This window comes from Rhineura floridana, chromosome 20 (assembly GCF_030035675.1).
Source record: "Rhineura floridana isolate rRhiFlo1 chromosome 20, rRhiFlo1.hap2, whole genome shotgun sequence".
NCBI lineage: Eukaryota > Metazoa > Chordata > Lepidosauria > Squamata > Rhineuridae > Rhineura > Rhineura floridana.
In genome coordinates this window covers 13,603,945-13,618,200 of record NC_084499.1, presented here as the reverse complement: position 1 = coordinate 13,618,200, position 14,256 = coordinate 13,603,945, and the positions used below count along the sequence as shown (strand labels likewise).

The window sequence follows — 14,256 nt, the reverse complement described above, 5'->3', positions numbered from 1 at the left end:
GGTGGGGCAGGAGGTGGGGAGCCCGGACATTAGGTTGAGCCAGAGCGAATGACAGGCAGAGCCAATTAACTCTAGTTTTATCTCCACCTTCCCCTCTGCTGAGTTCTACAAGAGCAGCACTGAGTAGAGGAAGCTGACAGCCAGCGCCATTCTCCTGGCTGGACCATTTGTAAGGAAGAAGGCAGATGGGTGGTGGCTGGCTGAGGGCCGACTGAGGTTGATCGGGCAGTGCCCCATACGCCTTAATGGACTAGCCTTCACGGATTACATTTATATCCCACCTTCCCTCCAAGGCACTCCAGGTGGTTCATATGGTTCTACCCACTTCATTTTTGTCTTCTCAACAGCCCTGTGAGGTAGGTTTGGCTCGGGAGGGCATTGAGTGGCCCAAGGCTACCAAGTGAACTTTGCAACCAAGTGGAGATTTGAACCAGAGTCTGCCAGGTTCCTAGTCCAACACTCTAACCACTACACTACACTGGCGTAGGGTAGAGTAGGCTAAGAGAGAGTGACTGGCCCAAGGTTACCCATTGACTAAGAGGGGATTCGAACATGGTTCTCCCTTGTCCTAATCCAGAGGCAGGAAACCTTCAGCCCTTGGAATGTTGCTGGATGCCCGTCGGCCTTACCCATTGGCCATATCCGCTGGGGCTGATGGGAACTGGAGTTCAGCAGCTGGGCCACCGGTTTTCCCATCCCTGTCTTAAATATTGCACTATGCTGGCTTTCCAAATACATGATGAGCCAAATCGAATTTGGACAGCCCCTCAAGGATCTTAATTTTGTGCAAGGCTAGACCGTAATTTGAATGCCGGGGTCATGGGACGTCGTAGATAGGAGGGTCCTTTGAGCATGCACAAACTCAGAATAGCGAGGGCCACAGGTTCCCCCCCCCTCCCACTGGTGTAAAACATCAGATTGATAAAATAGGTTAAAACATTAAAAATGTATCTAATGACAGACAAGTGAAGCACAACAAAAATGGTATGAATGTGTGCGTGAGAGAGAGAGAATGAACCATGTTCGCTTCTTGGAGGTATCTCCTTGGTGGAAGGATGGAATATTTGAGGAATGTAGCCCAGAGCATAGATGGAAGTGTGCCGTTTCAGTTATGTTAATAAAGAAGAACCCTGGTCCTTGTATAAGAAGAACTTGTAACTAAGAACTGGTACCTGAGTTTGCTTATTTTCTCCTCCCTCCTCATCCATTTTCCTTTTGTGCCATATCTTTTTAGATGGTGAGCTTGAGGGCAGGGACTGACTTGGTTTCATTGATCTGTAAGCTGCTCTGGGAGCCACTTTTGACTCAAGGGGAAGGCAACATTATTATTATTAATAATAGTATTCTGAAATAAGAGCATAGCAAATGTTGATCCAGAGTGTCATTATTTTCTTCCCATACCTATATGGACTTTCATTTGGGTTCTCAAAAACATATTTGTTGGGTCAGATCGATAACCAGGCAGCTGTGGTCTTTGGAGTGAACAATTGCTTTTGCTATGGTTGAGGGGGTGAGTGGGAATTCATGTTTTTTTTAAAAAAACAAGAATAACCAAATCCCAAATATAAGCAGCATGACTTTCACCAGAGGTGCCTTTTTTTTTAATGGCAGCTTTGCAGCTCCAGTCTTGCAAAGAGGTGGGATGGATTTCCACCTCCTAAGGGGACTAAGAAGCCTGACCTTTTAATTTCCACTGTGGTTGGATTCGTGATTACCCCCTCCACCGCCCCACTATAGATAAAAAGCAGGCCATTTCAAAATTCAGAGAAATGGAAGGTCACTTTGCAGAATGGCTTCCCCAGGGGGAGGAAGCCAGCAGGGTAGCAGCCCACACTGAAACGCTGCCCGGTTTAATTGTGGCACGATTTGTATTTTATATGGGCCATCTAGCAGCTAGTTGAGAGCAAGCTGAGGAAAAATCCACAGGGATATTTTGGATATCTGGCAGGAAAAAAGCCTAAAGCTGTTGGTACTAAATGAGAGAATATTCTGCTGTTAAGGCCTGAAATTATGTTGATTTAGGCTAGCTTTCTGCAATCTGAGGCCCTCCAGGTATTTTGGACCACAACACAGGATGATGTAGGAATCAGGCCTTTTGTGTGGTGGCACCTAGCATTTGGAACTCCTTCCTGTTCAACATCAGATGAGGCGCCATTAGAGATGGGTGAATCTGTCAATGCTGATTTCTCATTTTCCCAATCTTAACTTCAGCTCTCTGCATTTCCACATTACTGTGCAATATTTTTCCTTAAAAGAAAAAAAAAACCACCTCATGAAAGTTCATCAGCATTTTAGGGTGAATTTCTTCAAATGTACACATTTTGGTATGCAATTTCCCCTAAACTACATGTTTTTGCATGGCAATTTTCTCTAATATGGCCCATTTTTGTATGCTGTTTCCCCAAATATATGCATTTTTATGCACACTTTACCCTGGCATATTCATTTTTTGTTTGTGTTTAAAGGCAAACGTACCTAATTTACCCATTCCAAAACAGTCCGCCAATAGAAGGGAGTAGAAAAAGAGGAAGGCCAAAAAGAGATGAGTTGATTCCATAAAGGAAGCCACAGACCTGAACTTACAAGATCTGAACAGGGTGGTTCATGACAGATGCTATTGGAGGTCACTGATTCATATGGTTGCCATAAGTCAAAATCGACTTGAAGGCACATAACACACACACATTAACTTCAATGGGGCTACTTTGAGTAGGACTAGTGTTGGATCCAACCTATTATTCTGGGGGTGGGGGGAAGCTGTTAATTTCTGTACACAGATTACAGAGGATTGCTTCCCACCCCAGAGAATCCTGGGGACTGTGGTTTGTTAAGGGTGCTGGGCTGAACAAGTGACAGTTCCCAGGATTCCTTGGAGAGGGGAGTCGTGACTGTTAGTGGTGTACAGGTGCTTTTGATGTATGGTGTGAATGTGACCCAAGTATGGAAAAGGCCATAGCTCAGGGGGAGAGCATCTGCTTTGCATGCAGAAGGTCCCAGGTTCAATCCCCGGCATCTCCAGGTAGGACTGGGAGAGATCCCTGCCTGGAGCCTTGGAGAGTTGCTGCCAGTCAGTGTAGACAATACTGAGCTAGATGGACCAAGGGTCAGATTCTGTAGAAGGCAGCTTCCTGCATTCTCTTCTTCCTGACTCCCGAAACAGAAGGTCACACCTTATAGCGCAAAAACAGCATCTAAATGGAAAGGAACATCAGTGGACTATAAATTGCTTTAACTGTTTTTAATATTGAATTTTAAATTGCTGTAACCCACCCAGGGACCTGCTGGTGAAGGGTGGGTACGTATTATCATTACTGATTATCATCATCTCCTCCCTGCCACTTGCCTGTAAGCATCCTATATACTAATGGCTACAGAAGGAGCAGAAATTTGATTTTGTTTGCCTTTGAATGAGAAGCTATCCAATTTTCAGTTCTCAAACATGCAGAACCAAAACAAAGCAATCTTTTGAAATCTGCACTTCTCCAGATATCGCAACGCAGTTCTCTAACTGTACAATATGTACAAAAATGCATATATTAGGGGAAAATGTGCATTAAAAAAGCATATATTTGTGAAAACAACATACAAAAATGCATTATCTTGGAGGAAATTGCTTGGAAACGTCTATATTAAGATTAAAATGGCATGCAAAAATATGTTTGTTAGGAGAAAGGCACACTAAAATGATGATACCTTTTCATGAGGTTTTTTTTTTTAAAAAAAATTGCAAATAGCTGTGGAAATGTGGACAACTTGAATTTAAGGAAGGAAAAATGAAAAAGTTAAGAGAAGTGAAATGGATAGATTTGTTCATCCCTATTAATGGCCAACTCATCCTCTAAAGTCAGGATCATTCAGACCATGGTATTCCTGATGTGAAAGTTGGACAGTGAAAAAAGGGGATAAGAGAAAAAATCAACTCATTTGGAATGTGGTGTTGGAGGAAGGCTTTGCAGATACCATGGACAGTGAAAAAAGACAAATAATTGGGTGTTAGAACAAATTAAACCAGAACTGTCACTGGAAGCTAAAATGATGATGTGATGTTCCTATATTAATGTATATATGGTAAGTGTTGTTGTTTTAGAAGATACATGGTAAGTGGAGTGAAAGAGGGGGAGTGAATGGGCAGTAGAATGCGAGATGATTGGCTGAGTGTTTAAAATGGCTGAATGTATAAAAGGAAGAGTGAGAGTGGAATAGGGGGGAGAAGAGAAAGAGTGGGTTGCTTGGTGGGGTTTGAGAGAGTTGTTTGCCAGGAAAGAGTGAAGAAGGAGGGGGGTGGAGTTCAGATTAGTATTGAGTAAAACCATATGCTTATGTGCCTTAAGAAGAAATCTTGTTAATCTTGTTAGCTTTGTTATCTGTAATAAATACTTAATTTGGTTTACCAAAGGCCTGATCCTTGGCTGGGGTTTCACAGACCAGAAGGGAGGGTAAGGTAATGACCAAGGCTGAAGGGGAACTGTAACAAATGGTGGCAGCGGTGAAGAGAATAACAATACCAGTATTCAGAGTCTCTGGGAATACTAGTATTGGGACGTTACTGGTGGTTGCCTAGCAGGGGGATCTGTTGAGATCTGTGCTAGAGCGGATAGGTAAACCATAAGAGAGTGCGGTCCGGACTGGTGGAGTCCCTGGTGGTGCCTAGAGACAGGCAGTAACCACGAGCAGGTAGGAACCTGACAGGGAGAGCCAGGGAGGGACGCATCACAGATGACACTGAGGTTATCGTACTTTGGACACGTAATGAGAAGACATGATTCACTAGAAAATACAATAATGCTGGGAAAAACAGAAGGGAGTAGAAAAAGAGGAAGGCCAAAGAAGAGATGGATAAAGGATGCCACAGACCTGAACTTACAAGACCTGAACAGGGTGGTTTATAACAGATGCTCTTGGAGGTTGCTGATTCATAGGGTCACCATAAGTCGTGATCGACTTGAAGGCACATAACACACACACACAGCTCAGTGGTAGAGCATCTGCCTTGCATGCAGAAGGTTCCAGGTTCAATTCCTGACATCTCCAGGTAGGGCTGGGAGAGACTCCTGCCTGAAACTTTAGAGAGACGCTGCAGGTCAGTGCAGGCAGTAGTGAACTAGGTGGACCAGCAGTCTGATTTGATAGAAGGGAGCTGTCTATGGACCTATCAAGGACCTTGACTTGGGTATCCACATGCTTATAAATGCATAGGCTTAATTGAGAACTTGCACCATGGAATCCTATGCATGTTTCCGTAGAAGGGAACCTCATGGTGGTTAAAGCCATTTGCTCCCTGTGCAGTGGATTCAGGATTGCAGCTTCAGATGAAGGTCAAGACAGTCAGTGCGATCCTGCTTCCAACCCTCTCCATGCATTCACCAAAGGTCTGAAACCTGCTCTTGCTGTGTTATTTTGCCATTGAAAGGGAAGCTCGGAGGGTGGCAACAAGGGAGAGGGCCTTCTCAGTGGTGGCACCCAAATTATGGAAAGATGTGGTTGACGAGGTGCGCCTGGCGCCAACACAGTTGTCTTTTCGGTGCCAGGTCAAGACTTTCCTCTTCTCCCAGGCATTTTAGCATGTGTTTTAGCATGTGTTTTAAAGTGTTTTTATATTGTTTTAAATTTTAAAATTGTGTTTTAAATTGTTTTTAAAATATGTGTTTTAAATTGTATATTTGTTTTAATGTTTTTGATTGCTGTAAACCACCCAGAGAGCTTCGGCTGTGGGGCGGTATACAAGTGAAATAAATAAATAAATAAATAAATAAATAAATAAATAGAAAGTGCCATGGAAAATGCCCCTGACAAGCAGCAATTGCATTTCCAGCCCAAGTAAATATAGAATCCATTTAACAGGCTTAAAAAAAATGACAACGGGCAAGGGGATCCTTCTTCTTAAATCAAATATCGTGAGTCATTTCCAAGCCTTCATGCTGGGTGCAGAATACAGAACCGTCTCTTTTTGAGCTCTCTTTCTGTTTATTCTGCCCACGTATCCAGTTGCTGGTGATTGTGTGCTCATTCTCATCCAAAGCAGGTGATAGGGAAGTTTTGGAGGGGATATTTGGGGAAAGGCTGTAGCTTCACTGGCAGAGAGCATCTGCTTTGCAGGCAGGAGGTCCCATGTTCAGCTCCTGGCATTTCCAGGTGAAATGGAAATGGACTGCCTTCAAGTCGATTCCAACTTATGGCGGTATTCAGAGGGGGGTTACCATTGCCTTCCTCTGAGGCTGAGAGACAGTGATTGGCCCAAGGTCACCCAGTCAGTTTCATGGCTGTGTGGGGATTCGAACCCTGGTCTGCCAGGTCATAGTCCACCACAGGACAGGATATTTCCCCTCTTTGAAACCCAGAGGGCTGCTGCCGGTTAGGGCTAACATCAGAACAGAGGTAGCTGCCTTTTGCTGAATCAGAGGCCATTGTGTCCATCTAGTTTAGTGTGCTCTACTCTGACTGGCAGCGACTTTCTAGGATTTCAGATGGCAAACTTTTCCAGCCCTACCTGGAGATGCTGGGGATTGAACCTGGGACTTCAGCCGACAATATGAGCCAGATGGGCCAATGGTCTAACTCAAGATAACAGGTGTGGGGAACCTTTGGCCCTCCAGATGTTGCTGAACTACAACTCCCAGCAGCCCCAGCAAGCATGACCAATGACTGGGGATGATGGGAGTTGTAGTTCAGCAACATCTGGAGGGCCAAAGGTTCCCCACACCTGCAGCATAAAATAGCTTCCTATGACCCTTATAGCCAGAAAAATCTGGTTGTCTGTCTAATCTTTCTTCTTCTTCTTCATTATTATTATTATTAATAATAAAAATATCTATCTTCTTTATTATTATTATTATTAAATAAAATCTATCTAATCTTTCTTCTTAATTATTATTATTAATAATAAATAATATCTATATCTTCTTTATCATTATTATTAAATATCTCTCTTATTATTATTATTATTATTAAATAATCTCTCTCCCCCTCCCTCTCCCCCCCTCCCTCCCTCCCTCTCCCCCTCCCTCTCCCCCCCTCCCTCTCCTTGTTTGATACACAGGGAGACTTTCTTTCAGTTTCTTACTGATTCAGTGGGCTTCTGGGAAAATGCTGTACTATTCTTTTTGTTTTTCATAAAAGAAAATAGCAAGCTGGTCCATGTTGAGTTGCTTTCCCCTCTCCCTCTCCATCCTGCCCCCCTTCATATTTGTGTGGGAACTGATAAGATCCCCATCAAGGCTATGAATGGAAGCCTGCCTGTGAATAGGTGGGAAGCGAGACTTTTAAAATTTATGAACTTGACAGCTTATGAATGGCACAAGTGATTGCTCATATAATTGTTTTCATTTTACCAGGGTGCGGTGATGTTTTCGTTACTTCAGGTTTGCATGCCTGGCTCTTTCTGTTGAACAGCGGGGTCCATTTATTCCAAGAGTATTGGGGTGGGTCTTTCTCTTTTTTTGCAGAGAGTCTGGGAAATAGCTTTTGTCTGGTACAGCAGGATCCCTGATGAACCGAGAACATGGATAGTTCCCTCCCCCTCTAGTTCTTTGTCCTGTCATGACTTCATTTGGCTCTCCTACCACATTCATATTGTCCTCAGAATCGTAGCTTTTCCTTTTTCAGTTGGCAAAGTATTTATGCATGCGCTTTCATCTCGGTATTATCAACACACAATGTTATAGAGGTTTGGGGCAGTGTTTTATCAGTGTCCTCTCTCCCCCCTCCATTAAGGATTTTGCACCTTGATTAATTGTATGTATGTGTTACTGGTAATATAAGTTGATTGGTTAGTGTGCATAAAACCTGGCCATTGTGCACATTCACCCACACCTCATGGAGAAGGTGCACATGACCTGTCAATGAGGAGAGAATTGTGCACATTTCCTGGGCAATCTACATAAATTCTGGCAAGCCTTGAGGAATGAGCATATCTCGACTGCATTCTGTACATCTGCCCACCGTTATGCATAATCTCCCACAGGCTTTGGGAAACGTGCATATCTCAAATGCATTTTGTACATCCTCCAGTCATTATGTATAATCTGTTGTTGTGGGAGAAGGCATTAACAAGGACATGGGTGTGACTAACATGAAGCGACCCTGCAGTTCTGAATTTGCCCTGCATTACTGGTAAAGAGGTATTGGCAGGGTTGAGGTTTGCACAAGTTAAAAAAACTGTAGGAAAAAAGTCTACACTCTCCCCAACAATCCAATGGGCACAGAATGTTGACTGACTGAAAGGGTGGGCAAGGGGGAGAGGGAACGGAATGGAGTGATTAGAATCCTGAAGAGCAGCGCTCCACACGGCAACATTTTGTTGCAGCGCCCAGTGACTTTGAATAGTGCTATTATGTCAAGATCAACATAATGGTTTAAAGCTTGGGAAGGCTTTGCCCATTCAAGTTCATTTAGAAATGGACTATGATAAAGATTAAGATAAATGTGAGGCCGTATCAGGGATGGAACGATCTGTCAATTTAATTCTCTCAGTTTCTCGTTTATCCAATATTAAATTCAGTTCTCCACATTTCTGCAGCAAATTGAGGGTGTTTTATTTTAATCCCCATGAAAATTCTTCAGCCTTTTAGTGTGTAATTCTCCGAATCAACCCATTTTTGTATACAATTTTGACTAATGTACCCACTTTTGTAAGCAATTCCCCCTAATATAATGCATTTTTATATATTTTCATCAATATGTTCATTTTATGCACCTTTCCCCCAACATAGTCATTTTTATAAACATTGCATGGTTGGAGAACTGTATTGTAAAATTTGAATAAGTGGGAATTTCAAAGGATCGCTGTGTTTCAGTTCTGATATTATTTTGGAAAGAGCAAATTTGATAGATTCAGCTTTAAATGTGAACTGAATTTCTCCCCTGTTCCTAAGCCATATATGCACTTTTTGTTGGTCTAATATAAATGTTTGTGTTTATAGGGGGGAAATTTTACTTGCTGTGATTTAAAAAATATATAGTCCATTTAGGATTACTAATTAAATGTTCCCATTTCCCAGAGTTCGGAAACTGAGTTTGCAAACCATTGAGACCGCAACAAAACGTTGCAGCGTAGAGTACTCCAAGACAGGTTTCCAGTGGAGGTAGTTTAGCCTCCTCTGGCTATTGCTGTGCCCGTAGAAACTGCTTGGATTGAAACTGACAGCTGCTGCCGTCTCTGAGACAGATGCCCACTGCCCTGCCGCCGAAGGGAACGCAATTGTATTTTGCAAAATGCCACTCATCCTTGATTACCCGAGCTGGGTTTCTTCCATTCGGCGGAGGGTGTTCCTGGCGATTCGAGAGCGGATGGGCTTTTTGCTCAGGCAACGGATGTGAGTTTCAGATGTAAATGATTGAAGGTCTCCCCCACCTCCCATTAGACTGATACTTGGTGATTTTTTTATTTTTTTATTTTGGGCAGAGGCGAAGAGCAATACTGGGACATGCAGGCAGACAAGCAGTCACAAGGAGGTGGCACCTAAGGTCACTGGCTGGAACTGCAATGAGAGCGTTAAAAAACTGACATTTGCAATCAAATCTTTGGCCGTCAATGGAGGCTGGTCCCTTAGAGCGGACGGGGCACTGTCCCACCAACCTCAGTTTGCCCTTAGCCAGGCCCCACTTGCCTGTTGTCATACGTAAAACCAGCTGAGGGTGTGGCCCTGGCTGTCAGCTTCCTCCTCTTCTGCCTTTGTAGAATTCAGCAGGGAGGAGGAGGAGGATGGATCCAGGAGTGTAGCAAATTCTGAAGTCCTTTCATCATAGTCGTGCTCCCTCACAGCCGCGCCCCCTTCTAAAATCATACAGCCTCTAAAATCATAGAATAATCTGCCCAGGCTTCTAACTTGAGAAGACCCTTCACAGTGGTTAACGCACTCCCCTTTCATGCTGATTGGCTCATAGGACGCTGGGGACATGAGGATCCTGCTGGAACCTGGTTCCCAAAAAAGCAAAGGGTCTAAGACACCCCCAAGATCCTAATCGACTAGGGACAAAACTAGAATTAGTTTACTCTGTCATTGGCTCTGGCTCTACCTACTGTCAGGTTTCATGCCTAATGCCCTATCAGTCCCGAAGGACATTTTATTTTTTAATAACAATATTTGTATACCGCTGTTTCATTGAAAACATCAAAGCAGTTTACAACACGTTAAAAAAAAAAACGGCCACCACCATAGAATAAAAAACACTGAAAATACAATAAAAACAAAGGTCACCTCTTGCCAAAAAAGCATCTTCTTAATTGCCTGGATGAGCCTGGCAGAACAGAAGGGTTTTCAGCAGTCGCTTAAAAGTTAAAACATCTCTGGATCTCTGTTGGCAGAGCATTCCGGAGAACTGGGCTGATGACGCTGAAGGCTTGATTTCGTGTCGATGTCAAATGAGCCTCGCCAACTCAGGGGATGACCAATGCTCCTGCAGATGATCTCAGTGACTGAGCTGGGATATAAGGGTTCAGGCGGTCCCTAAGATATCCAGGACCTCAGTTGTTCAGGGCTTTGTAAATTAACGCAAGGACCTTGAACCTGGCTCGGTGGCGGATGGGCAGCCAGTGCAGATGTTTTCAAAGCGGCGTCACATGTTGTCTGCCCTATGTTTTTATTTTTTTTTATTTATTATTAAATTTATTAGTCGCCCATCTGGCTGGTTGTCCAGCCACTCTGGGCGACGTACAAAATAAAACGTACAAATATATTAAACATTAAAAATCTGAAGCAATAATAGTAAAACCTAACCCACCCCAAAAGCCTGCCTAAAGAGCCAAGTCTTGAAGGCTTGGCGGAAACTCATCATAGAAGGGGCATGGCGATCATTTGGGAGGGAGTTCCACAGGGTGGGGGCCACAATTGAAAAAGCCCCGAGTCCTCACCAGTCTGGCTGTTCCCATCAGCAATCTGGCCACTGCCTTTGGCCGCCACTGCCTTTGAAGTATGCTTGCAGGAGTGGTTTGGGCTTGCTGGCCGCACCAATCAGCTGACTGATGTTGACCGTGAGCTCCCACCCCAGCTGCACTAAAGAGCTCCTTCACAGGGGTTCTGTTAGCGAGCCCTGATTGCAAAGGAACCATCAGGAGCTCTCTTTTAGGGCCTCTGATAGTTCCTCTGGAGTCACGTCCTTACCTGCCCCCCCGCAGCTGATGCCCCACTTGACAGCAGGCATGGGGCAGGTGGGTGTGGCTTGGGGAATCAATCCTTGCGTGCCAAACTGGGACCCTTGTCTGGCTTAAATAGGTCTGTGGGCTGGGAGGTCTTTGCCCTTTCCTTACAAGGTGATTGCAAGGATTTGCAAGGAGTTAATGCACGGGGAGCGCCTTCGGCACGCTATGTATTGTGAAGTACAAAAACAGACTTTCTGCATTTGTTTCTCTCTCCATGATGCCAGTGTTGTGTCACGGTGGGTATTCTCTCAGTGGGACACTGTCAGTACTGTAGTGGCAAATTCAGAAGTTCAGGGTCCCTTCAAGGTAGTCATAGCCACACCCCTTATCCTACTTTTACTGCTAGGTTGCAAATGAGATCCTTGTGAATGCCTTCTCCCACCACAGCAGACATCCCTAGGAGCCAATCAGCATGAAAGGGGAGAGTGTTAGCTACTGAAGAGAGTCTTCTCAGTGGCTGACTCGCCTCCTTTCACTCTGATTGGCTCCAATCAGCAGGAAAGGATTAGGAAGTATGTTAGAAGACTCTTCTCAGTGGCTGACACCATCCCCTTTCATGCTGATTGGCTCGTAGGATGCTGGCACCCTGCTCCCAAACCAGTAAGGGGTCTAAGACCCCATGAGACCCTGGACACCATTTTAGAGCACACTCCTAACCGTGTCTACTTAGAAGTAAGTCCTCCTGAAGTCAATGGGGCTTAGTCTCAGGTAAATGGGGTTAGAAGTTTAGCCTTAAGTCGATCAAAATGTTTTTAAATGAATTGATCCAATGGGAATCAATGAAATGTACACCTCCACCTCCCCTTGCTGCAGTGTCATGAATATGATGCTGCCTCTGGTCCCCATTTCCTGGCTGTATTAAACACCTGTCTCCTGTAACTGTGTCTATCTCTTAGTGCCTTCTAACAGCCAGTCTCCTGAGCCTTCAATCAGCTTGCTTCTTTTTCATGGGGCGACAGCTTTCACTTTACAATTCCTGTCTGGTTTCTCTGCTTTCCTACTCCGCTGGTGCCCTCTAGAGCTCAAAAGTGCCCCTTGCACTTGTGTTGAAGGAAAAGGAGAACTCTTCGCACTTTTTGTGGCTGTTGATTCTTTCTCACAAACGTTTTCCACTCGGTCATCCGTTAAGGCCACAACTGACATTTTGGAGAGACGAGCTGGTGTCTGAGGGCCAGGAACGCTTTCCCTTGCAGGCTCCCTCATCTTTGCTTTAATCCAAGGGTGATGAACTGCTAGCCCATGGGCATAAATCTGGTCCTCCAGTTTTTCTTCTTCTTGGTCCATCAAACCCAACCCCAATTTACTGGTGGTAACATTGTTGGCATGGAACAGTGAAGCACCACCACCATCGACAGCAAACTGGAGACTTTCAGAAACAAGAAGTTGTGCAGGATGCCTCTTAACAATAGTTGCTGGCGACTGCAAGTTGAGAGTGCAATGTTGTGTTCAGATCTTGCTTGTAGGCTTCCTGTTGGAACATCTGGTTGGCCACTGTGAATTAGAGATGGAAGAATCTGTCAATCTTGGTTCTCTTAGTTTCTCATTTTGTTTGTTTGTTGTTATCTGCCTTCAAGTCGATTACAACTTATGGCAACCCTATGAATCTTTTTGGATATATTCATAGGGTTTTCATGGTGAGAGGTATTCAGAGGTGGTTTACCATTGCCTCCGTCTAAGCCTACAGTACCCGGTATTCCCAGGCGGCCTCCCATCCAAGGACTAACCAGGCCTGACCCTGCTTAGCTTCCAAGATCAGACAAGATCGGGCACGTTCGGAGTAGTACGGCTGTAGGCAGTTTCTCATTTTACCAATCTTAAATTCAGTTCTCCAGGTTTCTCCAGCAATTTGCAAAAAATAAAATAAAATAAAATAAAAATAAACCTCATGAAAATTCTTCAGCATTTTAGCGTCAACGTGTCCACATTTTTTCAACCTCGGAGACCGGGGTTCAAATTCCCACATAACCATGAAGCTCACTGGGTGACCTTGGGCCAGTCACTGCTTCTCAGCCTCAGAGGGAGGCAATGGTAAACCACCTATGAATACCCCTTACAGTGAAAACCGTATTCATAGGGTCGCCATAAGTCGGGTTTGACTTGAAGGCAGTCCATCCCCGCACATCTTTGCAAGCAGTTTCTCCTAATATCATGCATTTTTGTGTGTTATTTTTACAAATATGTTCATTTTCATACACATAAATGCATTTTTCTAAACATGGTTTGGTTGGAGAACTGCATTCAGAGAAGTGTGGATTTCGAAGGAGGGCTGTGTTTTGGTTCTCATATTGTTTTGGAAAGTGCAGATTTGATAAGTTCAGCTTTAAATTGAATCAAATTTCTTCCCTGGCCCTACTGTAAATACAGGTTGCTGGCCTAGATGGGCCCAGTGTCCCTTAAATTTACAAAAATAACAACAAAACAAAGGACTTCTTCACACAGTGCATAGTTAAACCCTGGATTAGATAGATTCATGGAAGATAAGGCTATCAGTGGCTACTAGCCATGATGGCTATGCTCTGCCACCACAGTCGGAGGCAGTATGCTTCTGAAAAGCAGTTGCCGGTAGCCGCAGGAGGGGAGAGTGCTCTTGCACCCACGTCCTGCTTGCTGGCTTCTCATGGAGATCAGGTTGGCCACTGGGAGAATAGGATGCTGGACTAGATGGGCCACTGGCATGATCCAGCAGGCTCTTCTGATGTTCTACCTCCACTCTCCGAGGCACTGTGCTTCTGAATACCAGTTGCTGCAAACACCAGGAGGGGAGAGGATGTGAGGACAGGATGCTGGACTAGATGAGCCACTAGCCTGGTCGAGCAGGGCTCTTCCGTTCTGATGATCTGCTTTGATGTTTTGCTGAGCGCTCGGGCACTGCTGAGAGGCGGGTAACGTTGCAGGGCTGGTCTTCTGTTCTGCTGGTCCCTGCTCTCTGGACAGAGAGGAAAACTAAGAAGAGAAGACACAAAGGGATTAGGTGAAGGATTGGAGGGAAGGAACCCAGGACAGAAAATGAGCACAAGAAAAGCTCGAGTAGGCCAGGGTATATGAAAGATCTACTCTGGGAAGGAGGGACTCTAGATGCTGGGTGGGTGAGATGAAAACTGTTGGAAGTGGGGCAAGTG

At 44.5% G+C, this 14,256-nt stretch overlaps 1 protein-coding gene and 1 pseudogene across 4 annotated transcripts in view; one reads left to right on the top strand and one right to left on the bottom strand.

The window, feature by feature from the left end:
• Positions 1 to 14,256, top strand: part of KCNT1 (potassium sodium-activated channel subfamily T member 1) — a 176,104-nt gene that overhangs the window by 30,278 nt on the left and 131,570 nt on the right. The gene's annotated exons all lie outside the window — the stretch shown is intronic.
• On the bottom strand, positions 12,813 to 12,931 carry LOC133374087 (5S ribosomal RNA; annotated as a pseudogene).